This window comes from Dendrobates tinctorius, unplaced genomic scaffold (genome assembly GCF_039654945.1).
Source record: "Dendrobates tinctorius isolate UK_male_01 unplaced genomic scaffold, ASM3965494v1 ptg000233l, whole genome shotgun sequence".
In the NCBI taxonomy this organism is placed as follows: Eukaryota; Metazoa; Chordata; class Amphibia; order Anura; family Dendrobatidae; genus Dendrobates; species Dendrobates tinctorius.
Genome location: NW_027361900.1, coordinates 3,556,340 through 3,572,286, shown reverse-complemented (window position 1 = coordinate 3,572,286; position 15,947 = coordinate 3,556,340). Strand labels below are relative to the sequence as shown.

General features: G+C 43.9%; 1 protein-coding gene and 1 non-coding gene across 2 annotated transcripts in view; both read left to right on the top strand.

The window, feature by feature from the left end:
* The window catches only part of LOC141060211 (uncharacterized), a 105,005-nt gene that overhangs the window by 19,521 nt on the left and 69,537 nt on the right, over nucleotides 1–15,947 (top strand). The window lies entirely within an intron of this gene.
* On the top strand, nucleotides 1,973–2,055 carry TRNAL-CAG (transfer RNA leucine (anticodon CAG)). The gene has a single exon. It is a non-coding gene; the product is annotated as a tRNA-Leu (tRNA).

The following is a 15,947-nucleotide window of genomic DNA, read 5'->3' as shown; positions in this document are numbered from 1 at the left end:
GCCTCTGTTTGAAGACTTCCATTGAAGGAGAACTCACCACTTCTCGTGGCAGCCTGTTCCACTCATTGATCACTCTAACTGTCAAAAAGTTTTTTCTAATATCTAATCTGTGTCTCTTCCCATTCAGTTTCATCCCATTGCTTCTAGTCTTTCCTTGTGCAAATGAGAATAAAGTTGATCCTTCTACAATGTGACAGCCCTTTAGATATTTGTAGACAGCTATTAAGTCTCCTCTCAGTCTTCTCTTTTGCAAACTAAACATTCCCAAATCCTGCAACCTTTCCTCATAAGACAGGGTTTGCAGACCGGTCACCATTCTGGTCGCTCTTTTCTGAACTTGCTCCAGTTTGTTGATGTCTTTTTTAAAATGTGGTGCCCAAAACTGGACACAATATTCCAGATGAGGTCTGACCAAAGAGGAGTAGAGGGAAATAATGACTTCACGTGATCTAGACTGTATGCTTCTGTTAATACATCCTAGAATTGCATTTGCCTTTTTTGCTGCTGCATCACACTGTTGACTCATATTCAGTCTGTGATCTATTAGTATACCCAAGTCTTTTTCACATGTGCTGTCACTTAGCCCTATTCCTCCCATTCTATATATGCTTTTTTCATTTTTATTGCCCAGATGTAGTACTTTGCATTTCTCCCTGTTAAAAACCATTCTGTTAGTTGCTGCCCACTTCTCCAGTTTATTTAAATCTTTTTGAATCCTCTCTCTCTCTTCTCTAGTATTAGCTATCCCTCCTAGCTTTGTGTCATCAGCAAATTTAATCAGTTTACCCTCAATTCCTTCATCTAAATCGTTGATAAAGATGTTGAACAATACAGGGCCCAGGACAGAGCCCTGTGGTACCCCACTTGAGACATTCTTCCAACTGGATGTGCAGCCATTTACGACCACTCTTTGGGTCCGATCACTAAGCCAGTTATGAATCCACCTAACAGTTGCCTTGTCCATTCCATACTTAGTCATTTTTTCAATAAGGATTGTATGAGAGACTTTGTCAAATGCTTTGCTGAAGTCAAGATATACTATATCTACAGCATTTCCTTGATCCACCCAATCAGTGATACCGTCATAGAAGGAAATTAAGTTAGTCTGACATGACTTATTAGTTAGAAACCCATGCTGACTCTGTTTAATCACTTCATTCTTATCCAGGTATTGACATACATGTTGTTTAATAATTTGTTCAAAGATCTTTCCTGGTATAGAAGTCAGACTCACCGGCCTATAGTTGCCTGGGTCCACCTTCTTCCCCTTTTTGAAGATAGGAACAACATTTGCTCTTCTCCAGTCTTCTGGCACTTCTCCTGTTCTCCAAGAATTTTCAAAGATTATGGAGAGGGGTTCAAAAATATTGCTAGCGATATCGCAGTGTGTAACGGGGTCTTTACAGACAATGGCGTTTACCATCTGTCTGCAGAACTAAAGTAATGAAAAAGAAGCTGGTAATTAGCTTTCAAATGACATCCCAATGTCCCCTCTGGCTTTACCAGAGGCCCCAATGTCTGATTTGGACAGCAGATTTGAAAAGACATTTTCAGTCTGGGGCAGTCTTGGGGGTTCTCAATCCCCTTAACTACTCTGCAGAAGGGGTCAGGCAAATCAAGCTTGGCAGGAACATCATCCAGGAGGCCACCTACATACAGCAACATCACTTGTCCCCCTGCTCCAAATGGAATTTGAATTCAGGGGGTCAGAGCCTGGCTGTCCATGGATAAAAGTGGTCCTTGTGGTGCAGGCTTGAGGGTGCACAAATGCCCAACAGAGCACCACACAGCCCCAAGAACTGCTCCCTCACCTCAGTCTGGTAATTAGCTTTCAAATGACATCCCAATGTCCCCTCTGGCTTTGCCAGAAGTCCCACCAGGGGCCCCAATGTCTGATTTGGACAGCAGATCTGTACTGAAGTCCCTGGTGGTGCAAACTCTTGTGTCACCAGGGAGCATGTCAATGTCAGCAGTCAGGATGGCCTAGTGGTCTAAGGCACTGTGTTCAGGTTGCAGTCTCCCGTGGAGGCGTGGGTTCGAATCCCACTCCTGACAGCAGCAGTACTGGTCCCTGGAGGTGCAAGCTGTTGTGCACCAGGGAGCGTGTTAAGCGTCTGCAGTCACCACATGTGGAGGCGTGGGTTCAAATCCCACTCCTTGACAGCAGCAGTACTGGTCCCTGGAGGTGCAAGCTGTTGTGCACCAGGGAGCGTGTTCAGCGTCTGCAGTCACCACGTGGAGGCGTGGGTTCGAATCCCACTCCTGACAGCGACAGTTTTTTTTTTTGTTTTTTTTTAAAGAAAAGAAAATAAACCTAGTGGCAGCATGTGTAATAAGTCTCCAGGTCTTATAGCCTAATGTATACACCATAAATATTTATATGTGTGTCTATACAGTTGGTGTATATATGTGTGAGTATATTTTTTAGCCTTAAAGTTTTGATTCTCCATCCTCATTTCTTTCTTTTCCAAATCAAAAAAACACTCGTGTGAGAGCAATCTGCATCCAAAAAAACTTAGGGATAGGGACAATTTAGTGAGTACGTCGGGCTCCCTTAAAAGGTCAATTCACCCAACGAACAAGGGTGCTGCTCAGGGTGGATTGATTTAAATCACGCCGATTTAAATCATGATTTAAATCACGATTTAAATCAAAAGATTTTTTTCTATTTAAATCGGATCGATTTAAATCATGATTTTAATCATGATTTAAATCACTGATTTAAATCAAAAGGTTTTTTTTTTAATATAAATCACGATTAAAATGAGAAGTGAGAGCAGTGTGCATGTGCGCCCATAGTTACACGGACGAAAGTAGGGGCAACGATCTAACGCCAGGGTGAGGGGGGGACCCCAAAGTAAGTAAAAATCTTTTTTGTTTTACTATATGGCAATAGGTAGGTGTTTAAAAGCAGCATGTCTTAATTGTATAAACTATTAATAGCCTCCACATTTTGTTCATACTGCCCCTTTAATTCCACACTTCTAGCTTGGTTTCAGTTTTGGTTTAGTTTCTTTTTCCCTGCATTCAGTTGACATGCCCAAACTTGTTGGATAGTCAGCAGTACTTGGCTCAGGCTGTAGTAACTATGTAGGTGACTATACAGTTTTTTTTTCTTGTATCGGAGGCAGCGGCAGCAGCAACATGTTGGGGCCACTAACTGTGCAGATAACTGGGGCCACTCACTGTGCAGCAAAGCTGGGGCCACTCACTGTGCAACATAACTGTGGCCACTCACTGTGCAGCATTATCTGGGGCCACCCACTGTGCAGCATTATCTGGGGCCACTCACTGTGCAGCATTATCTGGGGCCAGTCACTGTGCAGCATTATCTGGGGCCAGTCACTGTGCAGCATTATCTGGGGCCAGTCACTGTACAGCATTATCTGGGGCCACTCACTGTGCAGCATTATCTGGGGCCACTCACTGTGCAGCATTATCTGGGGCCACTCACTGTGCAGCATAACTGGGGCCACTCACTGTGCAGATAACTGGGGCCACTCACTGTGCAGCATTATCTGTGGTCACTCACTGTGCAGCATAACTGGGGCCACTCATTGTGCAGCATTATCTGGGGCCACTCACTGTGTAGCATTATCTGGGGCCACTCACTGTTCAGCATTATCTGGGGCCACTCACTGTGCAGCATAACTGGGGCCACTCACTGTGCAGCATTATCTGGGGCCACTCACTGTGCAGCATTATCTGGGGCCACTCACTGTGCAGCATTATCTGTGGCCACTCACTGTGTAGCAATATCTGGGGCCACTCGCTGTCCTCATTATCTGGGGCCACTCACTGTGCAGCATTATATGGGCCTCTCACTGTGCAGCATTATCTGGGTCCACTCACTGTGCAGCATTATCTGGGGCCACTCACTGTGTATCATTATCTGGGGCCACTCACTGTGCAGCATTATCTGGGGCCACTCACTGTGCAGCATAACTGGGGCCACTCACTGTGCAGCATTATCTGGGGCCACACACTGTGCAGCATTATCTGGGACCGCTCACTGTGTAGCATTATCTGGGGCCACTCACTGTGCAGCATTATCTGGGGCCACTCACTGTGTAGCATTATCTGGGGCCACTCACTGTGCAGCATAATTGGGGCCAGTCACTGTGCAGCATTATCTGGGGCCACTCACTGTGCAGCATTATCTGGGGCCACTCACTGTGCAGCATAACTAGGGCCACTCACTGTGCAGCATTATCTGGGGCCACTCACTGTGCACCCTCGGCTTATACGCGAGTCAATAAGTTTTTTTGTGACAAAATTAGGGGGGTCGGCTTATACACGGGTCGGTGTATATAAGGTAGTACCACAGCCCCAAGGGGTAAATTGCAATGCTATATACAAAAAAAACAAAAAATAATCAAAACATAAAATAGAATGATAAAAATAATAATTAATTATGATGGAGCAACATTATGATTAAGACCCCTGCGGGGTGAAAACATCAACAACTGTAGTTGCTTCCTCACATTGTAAATTATCGCTCCCTTGTGAAAACCCCAATAAATCTTTTCTATTTATGCATGAACACCCGGCACTGCCGCTGGCATTCGGACCAGAGCTTGCGGCTGCATAGAAATACATACTGCACACTCTGGTCCGAGTGTCGGCGGCAGTGCCCGGTGTTCATGCGAGAGACTCGCACGAGAATCATGAGTTTCTTGCATGTGTGTCCCCGGCCTTATCCTGGTCTAGGGCCTATATGGTCCATTACCCCAGCCCCTCACTTTAATTCTCACAGTGTGCAGGCTAATTCTAAATTTCACTGCATCTGTAGTTGCACAAAAACTCAACTAGCACCATTAACAAGCACGTCCACATCCTTGTCCCACCGCAGCGTTCAGTTGTCCACACCCCAGTCCATGGAACGCAAGTGTGGCGCCCCTGAGGCTGTTGCCACAGAGGTACTGCACCTTCTCCTAAGGTGTAGTGCCCCACCGCCTAGGTAAGTTGGGAACTCCTTTCCTCACTCCAACATCTGCATCCCACACACAGGATAGTTCAGCAGGACCACATTGCGGCTTCATGCTTAGAGGGTAGCAGAGCACCTTTCGTGGTTCCTGGCTTTATAACACGAGATGTGCTGGGAGGTGGGTGGAGTTGAGATACATAAAAGAGTGGGAAAGTGTAGGATTACAGGTCAGTCTGGCGGGAGGTCAGGCAAAAGAAGGACAGTCAGTCAGGAGAGTCTGAGGATGGGTCCAAGAGGGAAGGAAGAAGGAGTGCTGCAGCTGCCTTAGTGATCTGAGACAGCTGGCATGGGAAAGGAACAAGGAGAAAGATGTAGAACTGCAACCTAAGCTTCCATTAGAGAGAGAAAGAACAGTACGGAACGAAGGAGTAGAGAACAGAGAGGAGTTGTGGGTTGGAAGAGGAACCCTGCCTATAGGTTCTCAGCGCAAGGCCGGGGCCCGGTCTCCGAGGTTGTATGGATACTTATGTGTTATGAATGAGTCACCGGAGGAAAAAACAAAAATGCAAGCTATGTCCAGAAAACCGGAGAGGTTGGTAGCTAGCGGATTGCAGACCCCTGATCCTATTCACAACTAACAGTAGCCGTGGAGCGTTCCTACGGTGGTCCTAGACGCCTCTTCACAGCCGAAGAACTAAATAAGCCTAAAGAAAGAAAGGGGAAATCTAAACTGCCCCAGAGCAGACCCCAAAGCAATAGACAGCCCCCAACATGTATTGTCGGTGAAAACACAAACACAGACAGAAAGAAAGGCAGAGCAAACGATGGGGCCCAACTAACTAGATAGGAAAGGACAGAAAAGATGCTGGCTGCAATCCACAAAAACCCTACCAAAAAATGTCCCAACACGTCTGATAGGAAAAACGGCCCTGAAGTCACTAGACTTCAAAATCCCTATATCAGCACTCCGATATATTCTGAAGACAGAGCAAAAGAGATTTAACCGATCAGGGACAAAAATGGAAATTCAGCAAAGCCCCAGTCGGGGCTGCCTGAACACAAAACTAAGCAAATCAGACAAAATCTCATAGAACAATAACAGAGCAAAACTTAGCTTTAGAAGACAGACACACTGAACATGTGGCATGAACTGGCTCTCTCTACTGCGCATGTGTGCTGTACTCATGGTCAAGGAGTGCACGGTGACTCGCTCTCTGGCGGTCACTGGGCACACGGCACCTCGCTAAATGGCAGTACCACTTTTACAGTTGTGGCCAAAAGTATTGACACCCCTGCAATTCTGTCAAATACTCAGTTTCTTCCTGAAAATGATTGCAAACACAAATTCTTTGTTATTATTATCTTCATTTAATTTGTCTTAAATGAAAAAACACAAAAAGAATTGTCCTAAAGCCAAATTGGATATAATTCCACACCAAACATAAAAAAGAGGGTGGACAAAAGTATTGGCACTGTTCGAAAAATCATGTGATGCTTCTCTAATTTGTGTAATTAACAGCACCTGTAACCTACCTGTGGCACCTAACAGGTGTTGGCAATAACTAAATCACACTTGCAGCCAGTTGACATGGATTAAAGTTGGCTCAACCTCTGTCCTGTGTCCTTGTGTGTACCACATTGAGCATGGAGAAAAGAAAGAAGACCAAAGAACTGTCTGAGGACTTGAGAAACCAAATTGTGAGGAAGCATGAGCAATCTCAAGGCTACAAGTCCATCTCTAAAGACCTGAATGTTCCTGTGTCTACCGTGCGCAGTGTCATCAAGAAGTTTAAAGCCCATGGCACTGTGGCTAACCTCCCTAGATGTGGACGGAAAAGAAAAATAGACAAGAGATTTCAACCCAAGATTGTGCGGATGTTGGATAAAGAACCTCGACTAACATCCAAACAAGTTCAAGCTGCCCTGCAGTCCGAGGGTACAACAGTGTCAACCCGTACTATCCATCGGCGTCTGAATGAAAAGGGACTGTATGGTAGGAGACCCAGGAAGACCCCACTTCTTACCCCGAGACGAGTTTGCCAAAACTTACCTGAAAAAGCCTAAAACGTTTTGGAAGAATGTTCTCTGGTCAGATGAGACAAAAGTAGAGCTTTTTGGGCAAAGGCATCAACATAGAGTTTACAGGAGAAAAAAGAGGCATTCAAAGAAAAGAACACGGTCCCTACAGTCAAACATGGCGAAGGTTCTCTGATGTTTTGGGGTTGCTTTGCTGCCTCTGGCACTGTACTGCTTGACCGTGTGCATGGCATTATGAAGTCTGAAGACTACCAACAAATTTTGCAGCATAATGTAGGGCCCAGTGTGAGAAAGCTGGGTCTCCCTCAGAGGTCATGGGTCTTCCAGCAGGACAATGACCCAAAACACACTTCAAAAAGCACTAGAAAATGGTTTGAGAAAGCACTGGAGACTTCTAAGGTGGCCAGCAATGAGTCCAGACCTGAATCCCATGGAACACCTGTGGAGAGATCTAAAAATGGCAGTTTGGAGAAGGCACCCTTCAAATATCAGGGACCTGGAGCAGTTTGCCAAAGAAGAATGGTCTAAAATTCCAGCAGAGCATTGTAAGAAACTCATTGATGATTACTGGAAGCGGTTGGTCGCAGTTATTTTCTCTAAAGGTTGTCTAACCAAGTATTAGGCTGAGGGTGCCAATACTTTTGTCTGGCCCATTTTTGGAGTTTTGTGTGAAATGATCAATGTTTTCCTTTTTGCTTCATTCTCTTTTGTGTTTTTTCATTTAGGACAAATTAAATGAAGATAATACCAAAGAATTTGTGATTGCAATCATTTTCAGGAAGAAACCGAGTATTATCTGACAGAATTGCAGGGGTGTCAATACTTTTGGCCACAACTGTATTGGCAGGAGCTGACGGGAAGTCCTTTGCGGTGCCTGTGCTCTAAGGACAGAGCACGCCGCTCAGCCTCCTCTGCGCTGCTTGTCCACACCAAAAATCTCTGCTGTCGTGCCCTTTCTCTTAAGCTGGCCCCCTGCCTCTAGGTCACAGGGTCTGTCTGCTGCAGTTCGCTGCAGCGTCGGCACTTCGAGTGCATTGTGCACTACCCCCCTTGCTGCTCACACGCTCACAGCTGGGGACTCACTCCTGCTTTGTGTTTTTTTTCCCTCAGCTTCCGACCACGTTCCCTGTCTATACATGCCCCCTCTTCCTGGGTAATGGAGCCTGTCCATTCCCCTATTACTTCCCTCGGGAAACGCAGCCTTGACAGTTCCGAACCCGGCACAGCACAGGTACCCGCAGCACGGTCATCCTGACTGCGTACATATCTGGCCAATCAGTTCTTTAATGCAAAAATCATAGAAGGCATGTTCTTCCAATTTTCAAGAGAAAATTGTACATTACATCCAGAACACTTTCACTTTGAAGGACTTTGTGGCTCATATCAATCCACAAGATGACACTAGTCTCATACTTCAAAATTTCGGTGGTAAATCATTTCCCCACTGATAGGCTGGGTATGTTCTGACATATGTAACATCATTTGGGTGATAATAATTATTCATACCTATTTGCTTCACAATATATTCATCTTTTTCTTAAAGGCTTCGGAATCTAATGTAAAAGTGAAAGCAAGTTGGTGAAGTGTGTTTTAACTCAAATGTGAAACGAATTGTCATCTTTACTATTTCTCCATTCCGTGTGCGGCTAACCACCTCATTGATCTTATTGAGTTTCTTTGGCAAGAAAACAACAGCACCATCAATACCACGTGCTTTTCCTATTAATTCATTGTGCTGGTAAAGTAGAGGTGAGATTAGTGATCTAGATAACATCTGTGGACTGTAGTCAACATGACACTGTGCCAAGACCCACTGGGATCTAGCTACCAATTTGACAGTTTGTGCACAGCTGAACAGAGTTGTCAGAAAAACGATTTTGATTCAATAACATGTTGGATGGTTTGTCTAGTGGAAACACCCATATAGTATTATTATAATTATTTATTTATATAGCGCCATTAATTCCATGGTTCTGTACATGAGAAGAGGTTACATACAAAGTAATAGATATCGTTTACAGTAAACAAATTTACAATGACAGACTGGTACAGAGAGTAGAGGACCTTGTCCTTGTGGACTAACATTCTACAGGATAATGGGGATGAGACAGAAGGTCGAGGGTGCGGTGCCTCAGCTGGTGGAGAGGCAGCAGCTCATGTGGTGGTGTAGAAGTCACATCTATGACCACCACGCTCTCCAATTGACACCTCTTGAAATGCAGCCGAAATGTCAAAATCTCCGTTACAGAAAGTGCAGGGGCTCCTTTTTTACGTCATCATCCAACCAGTTCAGTATTAGTAGGTAATGGATTTTCAGATTGCGGCCCAGGAACAGCAGCCTTCAGTAGTTGCGAGTCCTGCTCTTCCGCGTGATCTTGCTCTGGCTCTTTCAGTCATGATTTAATCTAGAAGATTTTGCCTTTAAATTCAGAGACAGAGTACAACACCGCCCAAGCGTTAACCCTCTGCTCCTCAGACTTTCTATCTGCGCAATGAATGCCTCTAGGCAAAAGATGATGGTGGTAGTAGTTGGAGTATTTAAGACAGTCATGAAGCAGCCATAATGACTTGAAACAGAAGTATTTTTACCGAGATATCACACTGTTCAATATGTGGCCTGTATTTTTACCCCAAAATAGTGTAGAGGACTAGGGTATCTGACAGCAAATACAGTGGAATATTGGCCAGAATTGCCACAATTTGTATGCATATGATATGTATATACACACATAGAGTGCTTGCCGGCCTTGCACTAATATGTATAGAGCGACGTACACTCCCCTGTCCACATAACACTGCAACCTATATACTCCGGAATTAGTCCTTAGAAGGACTGTTGGTTTAGCTGGATGTGAGTATTTAGGATGGTAGACCCCACACTGACTAATAACTCCCCAAATCTGACCCTATCTCTGCAGCAGCTCTCCCTACACTATCTCAATCCAGAGTTGAATGCACCGATCAGGGTGGTGTCCGGTCTCTTAAACCCTTGATGATGCTGTGTGGCCAGCCAATAACTGCACGACCATAACAAAGATGGCTGCGGCATTACAGTGCCTGGCAGACAATCCCTGCATGGTGATTGGGTCTCTAAAGACCGCCAAAAATGCTGGGTGGAGCATTTCCCGCCGAGTAGTCCCGGATATGCACTGTGCTCGCCGAGTACAGTGATACTCAGGCGAGTAACGAGGAATAGCAAGCACGTTCGCTCATCACTAATCAGAATATACATAAATGTAATTTATGACAAACAAATGAATGTGATATTGAAAGGATACGTTATGATGTAGAATATCGATGAGGGCACTGTTTATTAAGTAGATATTATAATATATTGCGCAAAAAAAATAAAGGGAACACTTATACAACACGATGTAACTCAAAGTCAATCACTTCTGTAAGATAACCTGTCCAGTGATGATACAACACTGATTGTGAATCAGTTCCTCCTGCTGTTGTGCAAATGGAACAAACAACAGGTAGAAATGATCGGCAATTAGCATGACAACCCTATAAAGGAGGATTCTGCAGGGGGTGACAACAGACCATTTCTCTGATCTCATCCTTCTTGGCTGTTGTTTTGGTCACTTTTGCGTTTTGTCATTGCTGTCATCTCTAGAGCGTGTACAGTAGCATGAGGCAGTATCTACAACCCATAGAAGTTGCTCAGGTAGTGCAGCTCTTCCAGGATGGCACATCAGTGCGAGCTGTGCCGAGAACGGTAGCTGTGTTTGTCAGCAGTGTCCAGAGCATGGAGCAGATACCAGGAAGCAGGCCAGTACACCAGGAGACATGGAGGGGGCCATAGGAGGGCCACAATCCAGCAGCAGGACTGCTACCTCCTCCTTTGTGCAAGGAGGAATATGAGGAGCAGTGCCAGAGACCTGCAAAACGACCTCCAGCAGTCCACTAACATCCATGTGTCTGCTCAGACTGTCTGGCTTGGCTTTTATCCTAAGTCATGTAACAAGGCTCGTTAAAGGGTCGACATTGACTTTTAGGATTGCTACTTCCAATAGGTGGCACTAGAGTTCTAGTCCTCTTCCTCACTGATGAGACAATTTGCATAATTAGCTCAGACTGTCAGAAACAGACTCCATAAAGATGGTTTGAGGGCCCAATGTCCACAAGTGGGTGTTGTGCTTACAGCCCAACACTGTGCACGGTGATTGGCATTTGCCAGAGAACACCAAGATTGGCAGATTCAACATTGGTGCCTTGTGCTCTTCATGAATGACAGCAGGTTCACCCTGAGCATGTTACAGACGTGAGTCTGGAGACACTGTGGAGAAAGTTCTGCTGCCTGCAACATCCTCCAGCATGACCGGTTTGGCAGTGGGTCAGTAATGATATGGGAAGGCATTATTTTGGAGGGCCACACATCCCTTTATGTGCTAGCCAGAGGTACTCTGACTGCCATTAAGTACCGGGATGAGACCCTCAGACCCATTGTGAGATCATGGGCCCGTGCAGTGGGTCCGGAGTTCCTTCTGCTGCATGACAATGCTAGGCCTCATGTGGCTGAAATGTCATCAGTTCCTGCATGATGAAGGCACTGATGCTATTGACTGACGTGCCCATTCCCCAGACCTGAATCCAATCAAGCATATCTGTGACTTTGTATCTCGTTCCATCCACCACGTTGCACCACAGACTGTCCAGGAGTTAACTGATACATTAATCCTGGTCAGGGATGAGATCCCTGAGGAGAACATTCGCCTCATCAGGAGAATGCCCAGGCATTGTAGGGAGGTCATACAGGCAGATGGAGGCCACACACATTCCTGAGCATCATTTCTTTTTCTAGAGGACTTTCCACTGAAGTTGGACCAGCCTGTAATTAGATTTTTCTCCTTGATTTTGAGCATCATTCCAAATCCAGCTCTCCGTGGGATACTGTAATTTACATTGATCATTATGTTTTATTGTTATCAACACATTCCACTATTATTATTATTATTATTATTATTTATTGTTATAGCGCCATTTATTCCATGGCGCTTTACATGTAAGGAGGGGTATACATAATAAAAGTACAATAATCTTAAACAATACAAGTCATAACTGGTACAGGAGGAGAGAGGACCCTGCCCGCGAGGGCTCACAATCTACAAGTATGTAATGAACTGCTCAGCCCACGCATCTAAAGATTTCTGGAAGATGTAATTTCTCAACCAATGTGGCCTGAAGACTCTGACTACACAGATTTGTTTCTAGTCTGTTACCATAGGGCTGCATCTGAGCTGTTCACACCAACAAGCAGAGATCAAGCTGTTTTATTTTACATGTCTCTTTATTTTTTTTAAACTTTCTCCCAAATCATACACAGATGCCCTTCCAGTATTACCAATTTATGGAAATCTGCCATGAAGAATAAGAGCAAGATTTCACCACTTCTTTAAGATGAGTATCTCAAGGAGTTTTTGAAGAAAAAATTGAACAAAAAAAATTCAAAAACTTTAGTTTCAGCTCCAAAAAGTCAGGAAAAAAAATTAGGAAAAAATTAAAAACCAGACCTCAGACACTTCCTGCCTAGCCCCCACACACTCTACTCTCTGCTTGATCCCCACACGCACTCTACTCTCTGCCTGACCCCCCACACACACTCTACTCTCTGCTTGATCCCCACACACACACATGCTAGGTTAGGATATGGGTTGAACTAAATGGACTTAAAGTCTTCCTTCAACCTTAATAGCTATGTTACTATGTTACTGACTAACCTGCAGGGGGTGAATTATGGGTACAATTTTAGATTTGGAATTAATAAAGTTTAGTTTTGTCAGCAAACATGAGGAATGACAAGAGACAACCCATTTAAGAAGATCCAATTTCCGTTAAAACTATTTCAACACTATGAACATAAAAAAGGCTTCTCCCCTATGTGACGTCTCTGATATTTATTAACAGTTGATTTCCAAGTAAAATATTTCCCATATTAAGAAAATGAAAAAGGCTTCTCCTCTGTGTGACTGCTCTGATGTCTAACAAGAAGAGCTTTCCGTTTAGAACATTTCCCACATTCTGAACATGAATATGGCTTCCCTCCTGTGTGAGCTCTCTGGTGGCTAACAAAATGTGATTTACATGCAAAACATTTTCCACATTCTGAACAAGAAAAAGGCTTCTCCCCTGTGTGAGTTCTTTGGTGTTTAACAAGATTCCCTTTATGGTTGAAACATTTCTCACATTCTGAGCAGGAAAAAGGCTTCTCCCCTGTGTGAGTTCTATGGTGATTAACCAAATCTGATTTCCGGTTAAAACGTTTCCCACATTCTGAACAGGAAAAAGGCTTCTTTGCTTTAGGAGCAGTTTGTTTTTTAATGAATCTTTTTTTACTTTGATTTTCCTTAGTAGTCAGTAATGAATCAGGAGATGGGACCTGTTTCATAGGCTTATATGACAGATCTTTGCTGTGAATGGATGATGATATATCTGGAGTAATGGCATTCACTTTAGTTGTATCTTGTAAGATCTCAAGATCATCAGATTTAAAATCTGAAGATGTCAGCTGTCCCTCTGCTTTCCTGGTACAGTCATCTGCTTAGATAAAAACAATTATTTTTTTAATAAAATATCCTTGAGTTTTATATTTTTGAACATTTCTATTTAAACTGTCTATAAAAATGGCAAGCTATGTAAAAAAAACTATAATTATTTACCAAGACAATGACAGTTCACAGTCTAACATAAAACCTTGAAGGATGAACGAGTAGTGTGTGGTGTTCAACTGTTTGGTTTCTTTATATTTGATATTTGGGAGGCAGAATGAACAATCAATGTTATGTAGGCGAAAATAATACCAATTCTCATCTCACAAAAAACAAGTCCTCACTCAGGTCCATCATCTGTCAGTGGAAAAACAGAGGTTCCCACACTATTAGTGGCTCAAAGGCTGTTGAAAAGCAACAGAGTTTCTATAAACCAATCCAGCAAAATCCGCTCTCATGTCGGAGTCTTGCAGTGTGCGCAAACAACATTTAGGATCTCTGTATTTTGCAATATTATAGGAAGAAGAACCCACTTAATTTGCGGTGTGTGTCTCCTGGAGCACAATCTGGGCACTATGTGCTGGGTAAGAAAATGGCAAATGTGTAATTTTCACTCTCCAACATCCACTGCGTGTTAATTTCCGGAAAGAGGCTGTGGAGTCAAAATATTCACTCCTCCTACACACGTGGTCAAAATTGTTGGAACCCCTCGTTTACTGACAGATAAACCCACAATGGTCACAGAAATAACTTGAAGCAAATGAAAGTCAGATATTGCTTTTCAACCATGCTTCCACAGTACTTTTAAAAAAATAAAACTCATGAATTAGGCCTGGACAGAAATTATGGTGCCTTTAACCCCTTACCTACAATTGACGTAATATTCCGTCCATGTGACCATGGACCTAATTACCATGGACGGAATATTACGTCATCGCGATCAGCGGCGCCCACGTGGTGAGCGCCGCTGATCGTGGCCGAGTATCAGCTAATTATCATAGCTGACACCCGGCACAATGTGTCAGGGGCGGTCACGGACCGCCCCCGACACGTTAACCCCTTGCACACCGCGATCAAACGCGATCGCGGTGTACCGGGGGTTAAAGGGAAGCATCGGCAGAGAGGGGGCTCCCTCCGTGCTTCCCTGAGCCCCCCACGGCAGCGGAATGTGCAGCGCTGCTGCGGGGGGCTCCTTTCCTCCAGGCCCCCGAATCCAAGATGGCGACGGGGGCCTTCAGGGGCCTGAGGAAGCTGGCTTCCTCAGTGCCTGCAAAGCGCAGGCATGAGGAAGCCTTCAGCAGTGCCTGTGTCAGATCGCTGATCTGTCACAGTGATCTGTGATGTGACAGATCAGCGATCTGTCACAGGACAGTGATGTCCCACCTGGGACAAGGTAATAAAGTAAAAAAAAAGTGTTAAAAATAATTAAAAAAAAATCGCTAAATAAATTAGTAAAAAAAAAAAAAATATTCCCCAATAAATCCATTTTTTCAAAATAAAAAAAAACAAAAACAATAAAAGTACACATATTTGGTATCGCCGCGTCCGTAATGACCTGCCCTATAAAACTGTCCCATTAGTTAACCCCTTTAGCGAACCCCTTAAAAAATAAAAATAAAAAACGAAGCAAAAAATAATGATTTATTATCATACCACTGAACAAAAAGTGCAATAACGCGCGATCAAAAAGGCAGATATAAATATGCATGGTACCGCTGAAAACGTCATCTTGTCCCGCAAAAAACGAGCCACCATACAGCATCATCCACAAAAAAATAAAAAAGTTATAGCTCGCAGAATAAAGCGATACAAAAATAATTATTTTTTATATAAAATAGTTTTCATTGCAAAAAACCGACAAAACATAAAAAAAGACCTAAATGAGGTATCGCTGTAACCGTACCGACCCGGAGAATAAAAATGCGTTATCAATTTTACCGCACGCGGAACGGTGTAAACGCACCCCCCCAAAAGAAATTCATGAAACGCTGGTTTTTGTTCATTCTGCGCCCCAAAAATCGGATTAAAAAGCGATCAAAAAATGTCACGTGCCCGAAAATGGTACCAATAAAAACGTCAACTTGTCCCGCAAAAAATAAGACCTCACATGACTCGGTAGGTCAAAATACGGAAAAATTATAGCTCACAATATGTGGTGATGCAAAAACTATTTTTACAATAAAAAGCGTCTTTTAGCGTGCGACAGCTGCCAAACATAAAAACCGCCATAAATCGTAAATCAAACCCCCCGTTATCACCCCCTTAGTTAGGGAAAAATAATAAAACTAAAAGAAAATGTATTTATTTCCATTTTCCCGCTAGGGTTAGGGTAGGGTTAGGGCTAGGGTTAGGGTTAGGGCTAGGGTTAGGGCTAGGGCTCAGATTAGGGTTAGGGGTGTGTTGAGGTTAGGGTTGGAGTTATAATTGGGGGTTTCCACTGTTTGGCACATCAGGTGCTCTCCAAAGGCAACATGGCGTCTGATCTCAATTCC